The sequence below is a fragment of the Mustela nivalis genome (genome assembly GCF_964662115.1).
Source record: "Mustela nivalis genome assembly, chromosome: X".
In the NCBI taxonomy this organism is placed as follows: Eukaryota; Metazoa; Chordata; class Mammalia; order Carnivora; family Mustelidae; genus Mustela; species Mustela nivalis.
In genome coordinates this window covers 105,670,229-105,685,363 of record NC_139040.1, presented here as the reverse complement: position 1 = coordinate 105,685,363, position 15,135 = coordinate 105,670,229, and the positions used below count along the sequence as shown (strand labels likewise).

At 36.1% G+C, this 15,135-nt stretch overlaps 1 protein-coding gene and 1 pseudogene across 2 annotated transcripts in view; one reads left to right on the top strand and one right to left on the bottom strand.

Annotated features, from left to right (window-relative positions):
- Positions 1-15,135, bottom strand: part of DMD (dystrophin) — a 2,004,585-nt gene that overhangs the window by 1,604,515 nt on the left and 384,935 nt on the right. The gene's annotated exons all lie outside the window — the stretch shown is intronic.
- On the top strand, positions 12,454-13,202 carry LOC309856621 (transcription elongation factor A protein-like 2; annotated as a pseudogene). The gene has a single exon. The product of its transcript is annotated as a transcription elongation factor A protein-like 2 (transcript).

Here is a 15,135-nt window from a genome sequence, read left to right as displayed (position 1 = left end):
TCTGTAAGTTGTCTGTTAATACAGTTTGTTCATTTTTCTATAGATACTTTTTCTTCTTAATTTTAAAAGCTCTATGCAACTAGTAGCTAACATGTATTATTTACTACATGTAAGACATATTTTAATCAAGTTCAACAATCTAATTTTGTATTCATAAGTGAGATTGTCTTATATATTTTTAATTTAATTTTATGTTTCCTGACTTTTGGTACTATAGTTATTCTGATATCACAAAAGGAATTGCAGGGTTTTATATTCTTACATACTTTGGAATACCCTAAAATATAGGAATTACTTTTTCTTTAAGGATTAGGTTAAACTCACATGTGAGAATCCTGGTATATATTTCCATGGTAAGTCTCTAATACTTAATATTTTCTGAAGTAATTGTTGTAGTTTAATTCTCTGCTATTCTTATGTCAATTTTAGTAATTTGCATTGTTCTAGGAGATCATCCATGTCTCAGATTTTTCAAAATTAATTTCCCAGAATTGCTTATAATATTCTCTCAGTTTCTTCTGAACCTGTGGTTGCACATCCTTTTTCATTACTAATCTTGTCTATTTTTCATTCTCTTCTTATTTTCTTTTGTTAGGATTAGAAGAGGTTTATCTCTTTTGTTGATCTATTCAAAGGGCTAGCTTTTGAACTCAATTCGTCCTATATTTTTCAGTCTTCTATTTTGAATTTACTTTTCATTATTGTTTTTCCTTTTATAATCTCTGAAGTTATATACTTATTTTATCTCTATCTTAAAAAAAAAAACTTAAGCCTATGAGGTCCTCCCTGAATACAGCTTTCACTGCCCACATTGTCATCACTGTAAAAATATGTCAGATTTAAAACCAGGTCTGGATATGAGAGATAATTCCTTAATTAAATCTAGAGAATTCTTCATTAAGTGCTTTAATAGGCTCTCTCTAAATTAAAAAATATTGCATACCACCATTTAGGCAAGGAATATTATTTGTTTTGCTTATGTTTTATCTCTTTTCAAATTGCCAAGGACTATAAGAAATAATAATAATCACTAAGGCTCTAGGAGAGGGAGGGATATTCGGCCACGCCTCAAAGGGACTGTTCATGGTCTTTTTATTACTATTGAATGCCTCATGTCGACAGTCTAGCCCATTTTGACTCTGAATTCTCACATGCTTGGTGTTTTGATAATGCCATATTTCCTACTATGTAGCTAAGAATGATGTTGTTCTTATAAAACAATATCATTACTATCTACTCTTAAATAATCATGTGCACAATGGCTTCTTTTAAATACCTTCCTGATATGTGCTCTGCAGTTACATCTTTCAAGGATTCTCAGTCCAATTTCTAAATAATCATGGAAAGTAGAAACAAAAACTGAAATATGTTAAAATCTATATTAAATGGGGAAGCCTGGGTGGCTCAGTTGGTTAAGCATCTGCCTTCAGCCCAGGTCATGATCCCAGGGTCTTAGGATAGTGTCCCTCATTGGGCTCTTGTTCAGCTGGAAGACTACATCTCCCTCTTCCTGCCACTCCCTCTGCTTGTTCTCTCTTTCTCTTGACAAATAGATAAATAAAATCTTAAAAAAATAAAATAAAATAAAATAAATAATAAAATCTGTGTTAAATGATTAATTACATGTCTAGTAAGCAGAACAAAAACATTTATATGACATATATGTTAATATATAGAACCAGTGTGTGTGTGTTTGTGTGTGTGTGTATCAGTATTGTGACCACCACTGAATAGCAGGAAATTCAATATTGAGGTCACAAAGGATGCCCAAAGTTATGTTTTCCTGTTTGCAGAATGAAAGCATCTGATACTAAATGAATAAGTGTGAAAGTTGATATTGCGTGCGAAAATTAAGTAGCATGCATTGAATTTTTACAGACACAAGTTCGCTTATACATGAAGATTGGCTTTATGAGTTCCTGAAAACAGGCCTAAGACTTTACTCATAATGTAACATTAGATTCTGGCTCAGAGTTTTGCAGTGTTCTCTGTGCAAGAAGCTTTATTCAAACCTAATTTTAGAGGATAGAAAATTCTCACCATTTGTCTTACTATAACAGAACCTTCTTATGGCTCTAATAGAATATTTAAATGTCAACTCTTAGGAAAATAACCCTTGACTCAGGATGCACAAACTGAAAAAAAAAAAAAACACCTAGGAAACGTAATGAATTCACTTTCAAAATACAGTAGTCTATTGTTATCATGTGAAGACACAAACTAGAGGGAATTTCTTTTTTGTGCCCACATTAATCTTAGACAAAAGCACTAGATTTCGTACAAAAATATCTATTTAGTAATTTTAAGGTTAATAATAAGTATTTCACAAATCAAAATAACAGTGAGATACCACCTCACACCAGTCAGAATGGCTAAAATTAACAAGTCAGGAAATGACAGATGCTGGCGAGGATGTGGAGAAAGGGGAACCCTCCTACACCGTTGGTGGGAATGCAAGCTGGTGCAGCCACTCTGGCAAACAGCATGGACGTTCCTCAAAAAGTTGAAAATAGAGCTACCCTATGACCCAGCAATTGCACTACTAGATATTTACATAAAGGATACAAATGTAGTGATCCGAAGGGGCACCTGCACCCCAGTGTTCATAGCAGCAATGTCCACAATAGCCAAACTGTGGAAAGAGCCCAGATGTCTATGAACAGATGAGTGGATAAAGAAAAGGTGATGTGTGTATGTGTGTGTGTGTGTGTGTGTGTGTGTATGAATATTACCCAGCCATAAAAAAATGAAGTCTTATCATTTGCAACGACATGCATGGAACTAGAGGGTATTATGCTAAAAGAAATAAGTCAATCAGAGAAAGACAAATATCATATCATTTCACTCATATGTGGAATTAGGGAAACAAAACAGAGGATCATAGGGGAAAGGAGGGAAAAAATAAAATAAGATAAAATCAGAGAAGGAGAAACTATAAGACTCTTAATCTCAAGAAACAAACCGAGGGCTGCTGGAGGGGAGGTGGGGGGATGGTTCAACTGGGTGATGGACATTAAGGAGGACTCGTGATGGAATGAGCACTGGGTGTTATATACAACTGATGAATCACTGAATTCTACCTCCGAAACTAATAGATTTTAAATAAAATAAATAAAAGTAACATGATAAATAAAAAAAACAAAATTAAACATGATACTAAACATCTGAAAAATATACATATATATGTATATATATACATATATATATAATTAGTGTGTTAACCACTGAGCTAATGAGGAAAAATTCTCTTTCACTGTTTAGTCAAGAAAGCAATGTTCATTTTATCCCAGGTTTTATTTTATACCAGGTTCCTTCAGGGCATAGATGCAGTCTAGCATTGTCAATAATATTTTCTACAAGTCAAATTTATATATCCCACGGTGGTTATAGTAAAAGGATTTATATATACATTATATTGATATATTTAAGATTTAAGAATACTGAAGAAAACCATAAGATTTAAAGCATATCTGAAATATGATGGTTTAGTGAAAGGCGATTACTGACCTGGGCCAGTTTATATTATTTTTAATTAGCTTTACAGAAAGAGGAATAGCACATCGAATGTGAAATGCTACACATTGACTTTAGTAAGAGGCACATCTGACATAAAAATAATCGTAATAGCCAGGTCAAATAATGAAGATGAAAGTTCTTAGGGTAGAGCAGAAGGAAGAAAAACGATGAATAACAGCAAGGGAGTGCTATTCCTATGATAAAGTTTTAATGAATTTTTTCACACTTTTTAAACTTTGCGGGAGCAGGGAGATGGATAAACTTTCCCAGTTTTAGTTTGTGAATCATTTAAGCATTTGCAGTTCTAACTTGGAAGTTGTAGAGTTATAGCTCATTCAACATGGGAGCCATCACCATTCCAAAAAATGGTATCAGCCACTTCTTGCCTTTTTAGACAATCACATGGGAAATTTCAAAGCTACAGACACTAATGAAAACACATTCTGTGTCATTCAGCTAAATGAAATTAGGTTAGAGCTAGGAGGTCCCTCACATGGGTTTCAAAAGATGTGGTTCTTTAATACCTTTCAGATTTCAGGATTTATCCTAAGAAGTCACTTTAGTTCCTTGATGTGCAGAATGCAATGTGAACATTTTTTTGAATTCCGGAAGGGATAGGGGACAAAGGTCAGCCATCATTTTCCTCATCAGTCTAAGTATGTGAGTTTAATGAAAAAATGATGCAAATTAAATCTTATGACTTCACACAGAATGACATGAGTTCAAAAGGAACCATGAAATGTCATCTTTAAAAATTTGGGTAGGGGGACACCTGGGTGGCTCAGTTGGTAAAGCAGCTGCCTTCAGCTCAGGTCATGATCCTAGCGTACTGGGATCGAGTCCCACATCGGGCTCTTTGCTCAGCAGGGAGCCTGCTTCTCCCTCTGCCTCTGCCTGCCTGTGCTCGCTCTCTTCCCCTCTCTCTCTCTGATAAATAAATAAAAATTAAAAAAAAAAAAAAATTTGGGTAGGGACGCCTGGGTGGCTCAGTTGGTTAAGCAGCTGCCTTCGGCTCAGGTCATGATCCCACCGTCCTGGGATCGAGTCCCGCATCGGGCTCCTTGCTCGGCAGGGAGCCTGCTTCTCCCTCTGCCTCTGCCTGCCATTCTGTCTGCCTGTGCTCGCTCTCTCCCCCTCTCTCTCTGATAAATAAATAAAATCTTTAAAAAAAAAAATTGGGGTAGATTTCCTTAACCAGATTCTTAAACAGTGACTAACAGTTAAGAAACTATCGTGCATTGGAATTTATTATATAAAGATCCTTCCTGATACTTAGACCTCATTCAGATACTTCTCCCTTCTATTTATTTGGCTTTTCGTACCCATACATTTCTCTCTATTAAATTTCTTGTAACTGAGAATTTCATTCCAACATTCTAGACAACTAGGATTTGCTTTTAAAATGTGTGAAGCACTTTTTATAAAACATCTGCCATTGTGCAGTCAAGCTAAAGAGACTTCTCTTTAAGTTCAAGAGAAATTCCTCAAATATTTATGTAATCCTTCCAAATATAATGCATTTAAATGATCAAAAATGCAGGAAAAACAAAGTAGTTTTGCTGTTTTTGCAGCATGTGCTTTTATACTGTGTTTAAAATTTATGTAAAATTTTAAGACTTATAGATATAAATCATATCTATTTTTCCATTGAGAGATGAATGTACTGAATCTTTCATAATTCGATGATGAATAGTTCAAAATACACAACATAAAGGGTGGGCTGCCTTAGCTTTTGAGGACTTGGCTCTTTATTCCCTCTCATATCTCTATCTTGCAAAGAGTACTGTTTTAAATTTTATACAAATATGGAAGTTTATATTAGAAAACAACTTTTATTTTTTATTTTATTTTTAATTTTTTTAAATTTCTTTTCAGCGTAACAGTAGTTGTTTTTGCACCACACCAAGTGCTCCATGCAATCCGTGCCCTCCCTTATTAATACCTACCACCTGGTTCCCCCAACCTCCCACCCCCCGCCCCTTCAAAACCCTCAGATTGTTTTTCAGAGTCCATAGTCTCTCATGGTTCATCTCCCCCTCCAATTTCCCTCAACTCCCTTCTCCTCTCCATCTCCCCTTGTCCTCCATGTTATTTGTTATGCTCTACAAATAAGTGAAACCATATGATAATTGACTCTCTCTGCTTGACTTATTTAAGTCAGCATAATCTCCTCCAGTCCCTTCCATGTTGCTACAAAAGTTGGGTATTCATCCTTTCTGATGGAGGCATAATACTCCATAGTGTATATGGACCACATCTTCCTTATCCATTCATCCGTTGAAGAGCATCTTGGTTATTTCCACAGTTTGGTGACCATGGCCATTGCTGCTATAAACATTGGGGTACAGATTTTATTTTTTAATGGTATGAAAATTGGCAGAAACTTTTGAAATACAGTTTTATTTATTTTTTGCTAATGCATTTTTGTTTTATTTTTTCTTATATTAAGTTCAATTAGCCAACATATATCACATCACTAGTTTTTGATGTAGTGTTCACTGATTCATTAGTTGTGTGTAACACCCAGTGCTCATCACATCACGTGCCTTCTTAATACCCACTTTTTAAAAGCACATTTTGACCTAGATTGCATCCTAAGACTTAGTTCTAGGTACAGTACTTGCTATGAAGTTACTATCCCTACTTTCAATGATTAAGTTTTACATATTTAGTCATTCGTTAAATATTTTTCACCATCTCCTTACGCCACATGCTGAATGGTAAAGATGGAGACAGACTAAAAAACGGACTTGTATCAAATTGCCTAAAGACAACTGAAGTGAGTTCAAATTTCTCTATATTTGGATGTGTTTATGATCACAGTCATTTGTCACAAGGCAGTTCTTTTTAATGGAACTATGTTTTTACTTGCTTATACACTGCCTCTTGGCAATGAAGATTTGAAGCAGCTAACTTTTAAAAACCCCATAATGTAAAGAAAATAGAAACATTAAAGGGGTAAAAGAAAATTAAAACAAACATATCAAAATAGGGATTTCAATGCAGGCAGTGTCATTGATCATAAAATAGAGGGCTGAACTTTTTTGCCAAGTAGCTCCTACAGCTCAACTCAGCAAAATTTCTTTTTCCTTTTTTTTTTTTTTAAAGATTTTATTTATTTATTTGACAGAGAGAGATCACAAGTAGGGAGAGAGGCAGGCAGAGAGAGAGAGGAGAAGCAGGCTCCCTGCTGAGCAGAGAGCTTGATGCGGCACTCGATCCCAGGACCCTGAGATCATGACTTGAGCCGAACGCAGCGGCTTAACCCAATGGGCCACCCAGGCGCCCCAACTCAGCAAAATTTCTTATACGGAATATTATATACTAGAAGGCATCAGTTGAGAAAATGAACTCTGTCCGCAGTAATAATTTCACAACATAGGATAAAATATGTATATACTTTCAATGTGATATTATCAAACTTGAATTTTTATAAATATAATATATCTTACACCCAACAATATAGAATGTTACTTTAATGAAAGCAGAACCCTATATAGCCATAGCTTTCTAACCTTGAACCATGTATACCGATTTCAAGGAAAAAATTTGGCAATAGCAACTCTGAAAACTTTCAAGTTACATGACTAACATTCATTATAATAAGAAGAAATTTTAAATTATAATACATTTTGAAGCCATATTATCATTATTACAAAATTATCTCAGTAAATGGCTACCTCAATTTCGAGTTTAATATGCAATAAAAAATATTATTCTACCTTGAGGCAAGAAATGCACTGGTCAGGGGGAATATAACCAATTCACCTTATGAAATTATTTTAATTGAGAATTAGCTTCATTTTTAAGAGTAGTAATTTCACATTGATGAATTTAAAATTTACAGTATATGCTTGTATATAATTTCTATATTCTATAAAAGAACATTCTGAAATATGTACAACCATTTCTATTAGTACATTTCACATTTCGGAGATGATGAAGTGGACCCTAAGTCATGGAATCATTTGGCAAAAATCCCGGAGTTAGTGACAGGGTTAAAGGATAGACTTCTCCTGGATCCTCAGAATAAATATAAGGTGCAGACATAGTACAGTCCTATTTTGTGGATTGAAAATTCGGTGTAAGAACTAATACTTGTCTAACATAAATTAACTTAAAATTTTGGAATTTATATCTGAACACTGGATTTTATGATAATACATAGAGTCAGTTTATAGTCAGTCAAAGATATTATGTTCTGACACACTCCAAAATATGTATTATATGGCTATTTAAGTCTCTGAATACTTAAAGAACACATAAAATACTAGCTTTAAAGAATACTTTAGAAACCTCTTTATCTAAGATCATATGCCAGGAATAGTGAATACCACATCATTTTTCAGATCAGTGACATTTGATAAGCATTCACTCTAACTCAGTGACAATTTTCAATGATGTGATTAAGTGAATATCTAAACATAGATGACGTTTGAATTTTCAACATAGGCTTTTAAATACTCACTTTGGATTTGTGCTATAAATGTAAAAAAAATGATCTTACTTGTTTTGTGCTACTTCACATTTATACTGCTTGAATATTTGAAGTTACTTGGTAAGAATTTGTCGCTTTGTCATAGACAGTTGATGAGAATGGTGTACGGAACATAAGTATGAGATCTACAGCTGTGTCAGCTAATATTAAATAATACTAAATCAAAAAGTCCTGGTATACTGTATGCACAGGATGTATTACACACTACAATTCTTATATGAATATTTAAAATAAAGATGGAGTGTATTCTATGACTTCAAAGAGGTACTGAGATCCATAAATGTAAACATGGAAATCTTGGGGGTGCCTGGGTGGCTCGGTCAGTTAAGTGTCTCTTGGTTTTGGCTAAGGTCACAATCTCAGGGTCCTGAGATTGAGTCCCTGCTTATCACTCTTCCTCTGCTCCTCCCTGCTCTCTCTCTGTCTCCTTCTCTCTCGAATAAATAAATAAAAAATCTTTTAAAAAGCACATGGAAATCTAGGGATGGAAGAAGGGAAAACAAACTGGAATTAGCCAATTAATGGAAGACAGATATCATAATGTATGCAGAGCGCAGTTTGAAATACCACGGACAGTTAAATCTCCCTACTAGATCTTCAATGGCTAAATTCCTTTAATAGTGAAAATATAGCCATCAGGGAGATTCAAATTAAAACCACATTGAGATATCACCTTACACCAGTTAGAATGGCCAAAATTAGAAAGACAGGAAACAACATGTGTTGGAGAGGATGTGGAGAAAGGGGAACCCTCTTACACTGTTGGTGGGAATGCAAGTTGGTGCAGCCACTTTGGAGAACAGTGTGGAGATTCCTCAAGAAATTAAAAATAGAGCTTCCCTATGACCCTGCAATTACACTACTGGGTATTTACCCCAAAGATACAGATGTCGTGAAAAGAAGGGCATTGTACCCCAATGTTCATAGCAGCAATGGCCATGGTCACCAAACTGTGGAAAGAACCAAGATGCCCTTCAATGGACGAATGGATAAGGAAGATGTGGTCCATATACACTATGTAGTATTATGCCTCCATCAGAAAGGATGAATACCCAACTTTTGTAGCAACATGGAAAGGACTGGAGGAGATTATGCTGAGTGAAATAAGTCAAGCAGAGAGAATCAATTATCATATGGTTTCACTTATTTGTGGAGCACAACAAATAACATGGAGGACAAGGGGAGGTGGAGAGGAGAAGGGAGTTGGGGGAAATTGGAAGGGGAGGTGAACCATGAGAGACTATGGACTCTGAAAAACAATCTGAGGGTTTTGAAGGGGCGGGGGGTGGAAGGTTGGGGGAACCAGGTGGTGGGTATTAGGGATGGCATGGATTGCATGGAGCACTTATTGTGGTGCAAAAACAATGAATATTGTTATGCTGAAAAGAAATAAAAAATGTAAAAAATAAAAAATAAAAAACAAAACAAAAAACAGTGAAAAAATATCATTCATTATTCAATTTGACACAAAATGATGAAAACATCAAGTCTCTGGTAGAGGAAACTCACTGACTGGAACTTACTTATATCTAAGGAGGTAAAAAATCTATCAAGAAACAAATTGAAATGACCCATCAAATATCTCTTTTTATTTGAGAGAAAATGTGATTAAAGACCCACAGAACTGAATTCAGAATGTCTGGTGGAGACTGCCACAAACAAAAGTGTCTCGAGAAGGGTAAAGGAATGTTATAATAGCAATATGAGAGATGTTTCCATTACCTGTGATTTGCTTTATCTAACTTCAACAAGTAGCAAGGAAATGCAAGCTGTGGCTGTATTTTATATCTTGAGCTGGTGTGTAGACAAGCTTAACCACTTGATACAGTCAGACTCTATTTCACAGGATTTTGTACTTTCTTTTGTTTGCTTTTTTAAACCATGGCCAGCTTTATTACAAATGAGCTTTGCTCTCAGCAAATATTGTAATAAAGGTATCACTGCACTTGGAAGTACTTTATTCTCAATAAGTCGTTTTGAAAATAAATTATTGATAGCAGAAATAACTTCATGCTAAAACAGCCACTACAGAGAATGCAAATCAGAACATAAATGTGGTATCAGAGCCCTACAGAGCTAAGCTGTGAGTGCCATTTGAGTGAGGATAGCAAATGAGGCATCAGGACAGAGAAGGGAAGGGAAACTGAGGCATGGAGTCAAATTGGGGTGCTAGTTGAGAACAAGGAAATGTGTGGAAACAGGTCGTTTATGGCAGAAGAATAGGCCAAATCTTAGGTGTGTGGATGGAGTTATAGAATTGTTTAGTCCCTAATGATTTTCTATCAGCAATTGTCAATTTCTTAAAGTTTGGATGAACTTATCACTGGTGCCATTAGACTCAGAATCCTTTGTGAAAGATTGGTCTTGTTTAATTTTATGATTTCTTAACTTCTCTTGGCTACTGGTTAAGGTTGTCTATATTCCATTTTGTTAATTCTCATAATTTATCATTTTAAATAGAATCTAATCTAATTTAATTCCTTTTTATGATCAATATATAGCTCTGTGTAGATTTTCGGTTTCTGTATCTCTTAAACTTGTGTTTAAAATTTTCTTTCTGTGTTTATGTTGCATATATTTGCTTTCCCCCTCCTTTTCCTGATTAAATTTATGAGATTAGTCTATTTTATTACTTTATTACAAAGAACTAGCTCTGAAATTTATCTAGTGTTTCTTCTTTCTGACTTATTTATTTCTTCATTTATCTTTTATTTTCTACTTTCCTTAAGGCATTTTTTTCTTTTTGTAGCATTTATGGTTGAAATCTTGAATTAATTTAATCTTTTTTTTTAATGAAATTAAAAGCAAAGACACAAATTGAACCTCTGAGTAAACCTAGGTCATTTCTCATGGAATGTTTTTCCTACACAAATGTAGATTTATACTCTTGATTCCTTATACAAAACATTTTCTTAAATTAATCAAATTGAATTTTTAGAAGTATTATTAATTTCTAGTATTGCATTATTATCTTCAGAGTATATAGTTTATAAGCTCTTCTTTTTAAGTACTTGACACTCTTACAGCATCCTAATATATTGTCCATATTTGTACATAGGGCAGGAATATTTTTTATGTATTTATCTTTTCCTATGCCTTCGGTAAGTTTGTGCAGCAGAGCAGAAATAAGAAATAACTCATAGTCTGTTTTCCTTTTCTGGCTCTGATGTTCCCCAGAAGCATGGGAAAAGATACGATATAAGCTGCTTCCAAACTTAGCCAGAAACCGTCTCTGCTCTCTGTCAGCAAATAGAGGTGGTATGCTTTGAAAAATGAATGGCTTCCTGGTATACCCAGCAAGGTTCAACCCTAGGCAACATAAAGACTCAGTACAGACATTCTCAAGTCCACATTTGACCAGAAAATAGAGAATACTTGGAGTGTTGGTTATTCTCTGCCCTCTCCCCAATCCTTCACCCCTTCTGTGTATTAGATGACTCATCTAGTTTAAAATGACTTTAACACCTAGGATCTCTCACCTTCTGGCTTCTGGTTGAGCTTGAGCAATGAATAGCGTTGGCAGGATACTGGAGAATCAAATAGAGAGACCAAGGTATCAATCTTCTCCCAACTCCCCCAGCAGGCCAAGATTTGGGAGTAACTTCATTTTTTAGATACATACATCACAGTTGCTCACCAGTGGCCCCTCTCACAAGGCTGGAGCTTTCACTGGTTTAAGGTAACAGCTCTCTCCCTTTTGTCTCTTTAGGTTTAGGAATAAATGCTATTAACTCTTGCTAGTCCCTACATGCTTCACCATTTATTGTTAGTCCTTTTAACTCTCTTCACATTTCTGTATCTATTCCCTTCATTACAGTCTCTTCAGCTTTGTCTTTGCGGGCTTTCTGTTTCATACCAGAACTGTTAATGAGACACTTGGTTTCACCAGAAGACTTGCACTTCGGTGGTGAATCTCTCAGTGGCTACCTCAATGGACTGAAGATGAATGGCTTTTCTCCTGCCTATAAAAGGCACCACATTGGTCTACAGATCTCTGGCCATTCCTAGGCGTAGGGAAGAGCATTCCTAATAATGACAAAGAATTTTCTGAATGCCGGTTTGAGAGCTCAGATTTGGATTTAGGGAATTTAAATTAAATTATAAACTATTGCTTTTCCTACAAATCCAACTTTATGGGGCAGAAGGTTTATACATAATGCTCATATATTTTATAGAATCATCTGTGCTTCGGGCTATCAATGGGAGGGAAATCGTTATTAAATCTACAGTTTACGCTATCTGTATTCTCTCTCTCTCTATATATATATATTTTTTTTCTTTCTGCTAAGTGTGTTCTAACCTGACAATGGCAAATTAAAGACTGAATAAAAATATACTTCTGAGCTTGCAGTCCAGTCCAGTGCTGTCACTGGGGGCGGAACCAACTCCAGCTCCCTGAGCTGCTTGGGAGGCTTGGGAGGGGCCAGGGGACTTCGGACATGGGAGAGCCCCAGGAGGCACAGGCCTGCGCTGGTCCCTGCAGTGCCCTGCAGGGCTACAAAAGGAGGGGGAACCTGTCCAGAATCCCTGCAGGGCAGGAAACCTCAACACAGAAAAACTGCGATGAAAATGAAGCAATGCCTGAGAACCAAGGAAAGAGTACAAAGAACAGCTACGGGATGTGGGAAAACCAGAAGTAGCTTGTACTCTGGAAAACAAGGAAAAGTTAGAAAATGAGGGAAAGACTAATCACAAGGGAAAGGCAGGAAATGAGGAAATTGTAAAGGACAAGGAAAAGCCAGGGAGTGTGGCAAAACTGGAAGATGGAAAGCCAGTGAGTGAAGGAAAGACAGAGGGCAAGGCAAAGTCAAAAGAAGAAAACCCAGGCAGTGAGGGAAAGCAAAAGGAAGAGAGAAGGCGAGCCAGTGAGCCAAAGGCTGCAGGAAAGTTCCTAGCTGTGGATGGTGTACCCAGGAAGGCCAGAAGAAAAACCAACAAGGGGCTGGCTCCGTGCCACCAGGTATATAAGGTCATAGGACATGCATGTGAGGAATGAGGAGATGAGAAGAGAATTCGATGAAATGGTCAGGATGGAGGATAGGGTGAAGAAAACCAGACAGAAATGGGGAGGGGAGTATATGGGTGCAAAGAGCTTTACAGGCTCCCTTCCACCCAAGGGGTCCAAGAGAACTCAGCGGGTGGCTACAGGGCCCCACAAAAGGTCTTCAAAGACATTCCTTTTGTGTAGTGCCCCTGGCAGCATTTGCCAGGCCCTGTGCTTTAACCGTATGCTAATAGTTTGCTTTAGCTGTCACTTTTGTTAGCAGCATTTCAACCCAACTAGAGTACTCGATCAGTAGGGGATTTTTCACCCACGTGCATTGCACAGACGTTCTAATTCTTGGAAAAATAAAGTAGCTTATAATATTAAAAAAAAATTATTTCCATTACATGTTCTTTGTGGTTTTAGTAGTATTTCTATTATGCAGTAAGTTGTCTAATGTTTCATTTTATTTTTTCAAAGATATATTTATTTTGGAGAGAGGGAGAGAGAGTGAGGTAGAGAGGCAGAGGAAGAGGGAGGGAGAGTCTTAAGCAGAGTGCAGAGCCCACCCTGGGGCTCCATCTCAGGGACCAGAAATCATAACCTGAGCCAAAACCAAGAGTCAGATGCTTAACTGACTGCGCCCGCTCAGGTGCTCCTGTATCATATTTTAATTACTGATTGTAACTTTCCTGGATAAAAATGTACTCTTTTTAAATACTTTTAAGTTTTTCTGTGTTATTATTTAACTTCTTCTCTAATCTTAAAAGAATGTGTTTTATTAGCAGTTCAATATATAGTAGCACCTTGAGTTTCAGTTATTGCCATCTCCTTCAGCACAAAGTTCAAAGCCTAACCATGTCTTCCCATGTTTTCCCTTCTCCCTTCTTGTCTTCCCTTCTTTTATGGCTTTTCTGTTTTATTGCCAGAATTCCTTCTGGTCTTATATTGAAAACTGTGAAATTAATAATTATAATACATATATAGGAAAGCCAACATATGCAGGAAACCCACCCTGCTACCTCTCTGATCCCCTGCTCACCTGTCTTGTGAGTTCTATTTGCAAACATTTCTCTCTCTCTCTCTCTCTCTCTCTCTCTCTCTCTTTCTCTCTCTCTCTCATCAAGATCTTTCTGTTCCTCTGCCTGGACCATTTTCCTATAGAAAATACCATGGCTCACTCCCTCTCTTCTTTCCAGGCTTTAACTGCATCACAGCTTAACTGAGAGTTCTTCCCATACCTCCTATTCTGTTTATGATTTATTCGTTCATTTGGCTATCACTACATCCTAAATGTTTAATGTCCCCTGGTATGTGACTGTAAATTCTATCGCATAAAGGGTTGTGTCTGTTCTGATCATTGACTACAGTGTTCCTACCACCTAGGATACAATCGAACACATTAAAGACATTCAATAAATAATGTGCTGAATGTAAATATACTAAGATTGTTTAGAGTATGATTTCTCAAAATCTCCAATCAAGGCCTTCTTTCTACAGTTGATTCTAAATTTAGGAATCTGTGATTTTTAAAAGGAAATTTGAAATAGTCCTATCTACTATTTTTTTTTTTTTTTGGCTTTAGAGCATATAATGTAGGTAGATCTAACCTACGTAGTGTTGACAATATTTTTATTTATTTATTTATTTTTTAAATTAATTTTTATTTAATATGCCATTTTATGGATATCCTGCCTGAGGCTCATTTATTAATCTAATATAGAATACCTAAGCCCATCTTTAAGGGGAAAAAATCCTGATCTTGAACATTCTCTTTGATTTAATTGTATGTTTACTCTTTATGGTAATAATCAGACTGATAAACACATTTCCTTGAAATCTTTTCCATTTCTTTTGTACTTTCTTCTGTTACAAAATAACCGAGAAGTATAAAATGATAATAAATTTACCTTTGAACATTTATATTCTGTGTCTTTTAGCCTGGGGCTACTTCAAGTAAAGGTTATTTCACTCTGGGTTTTGGTTTCCACTTGAAAATGTTTTACTTGAGATTCTACCCTTTCATACAGAGACTTCAATTTTACGCCAGTCCCTATTAAGGCCCTTGGCTGGATGGGAGCATTGTGGAAATCTGCTCTTTAAGGGATCCTCTAAAAAGCCCTCATTTCAGGGTCTT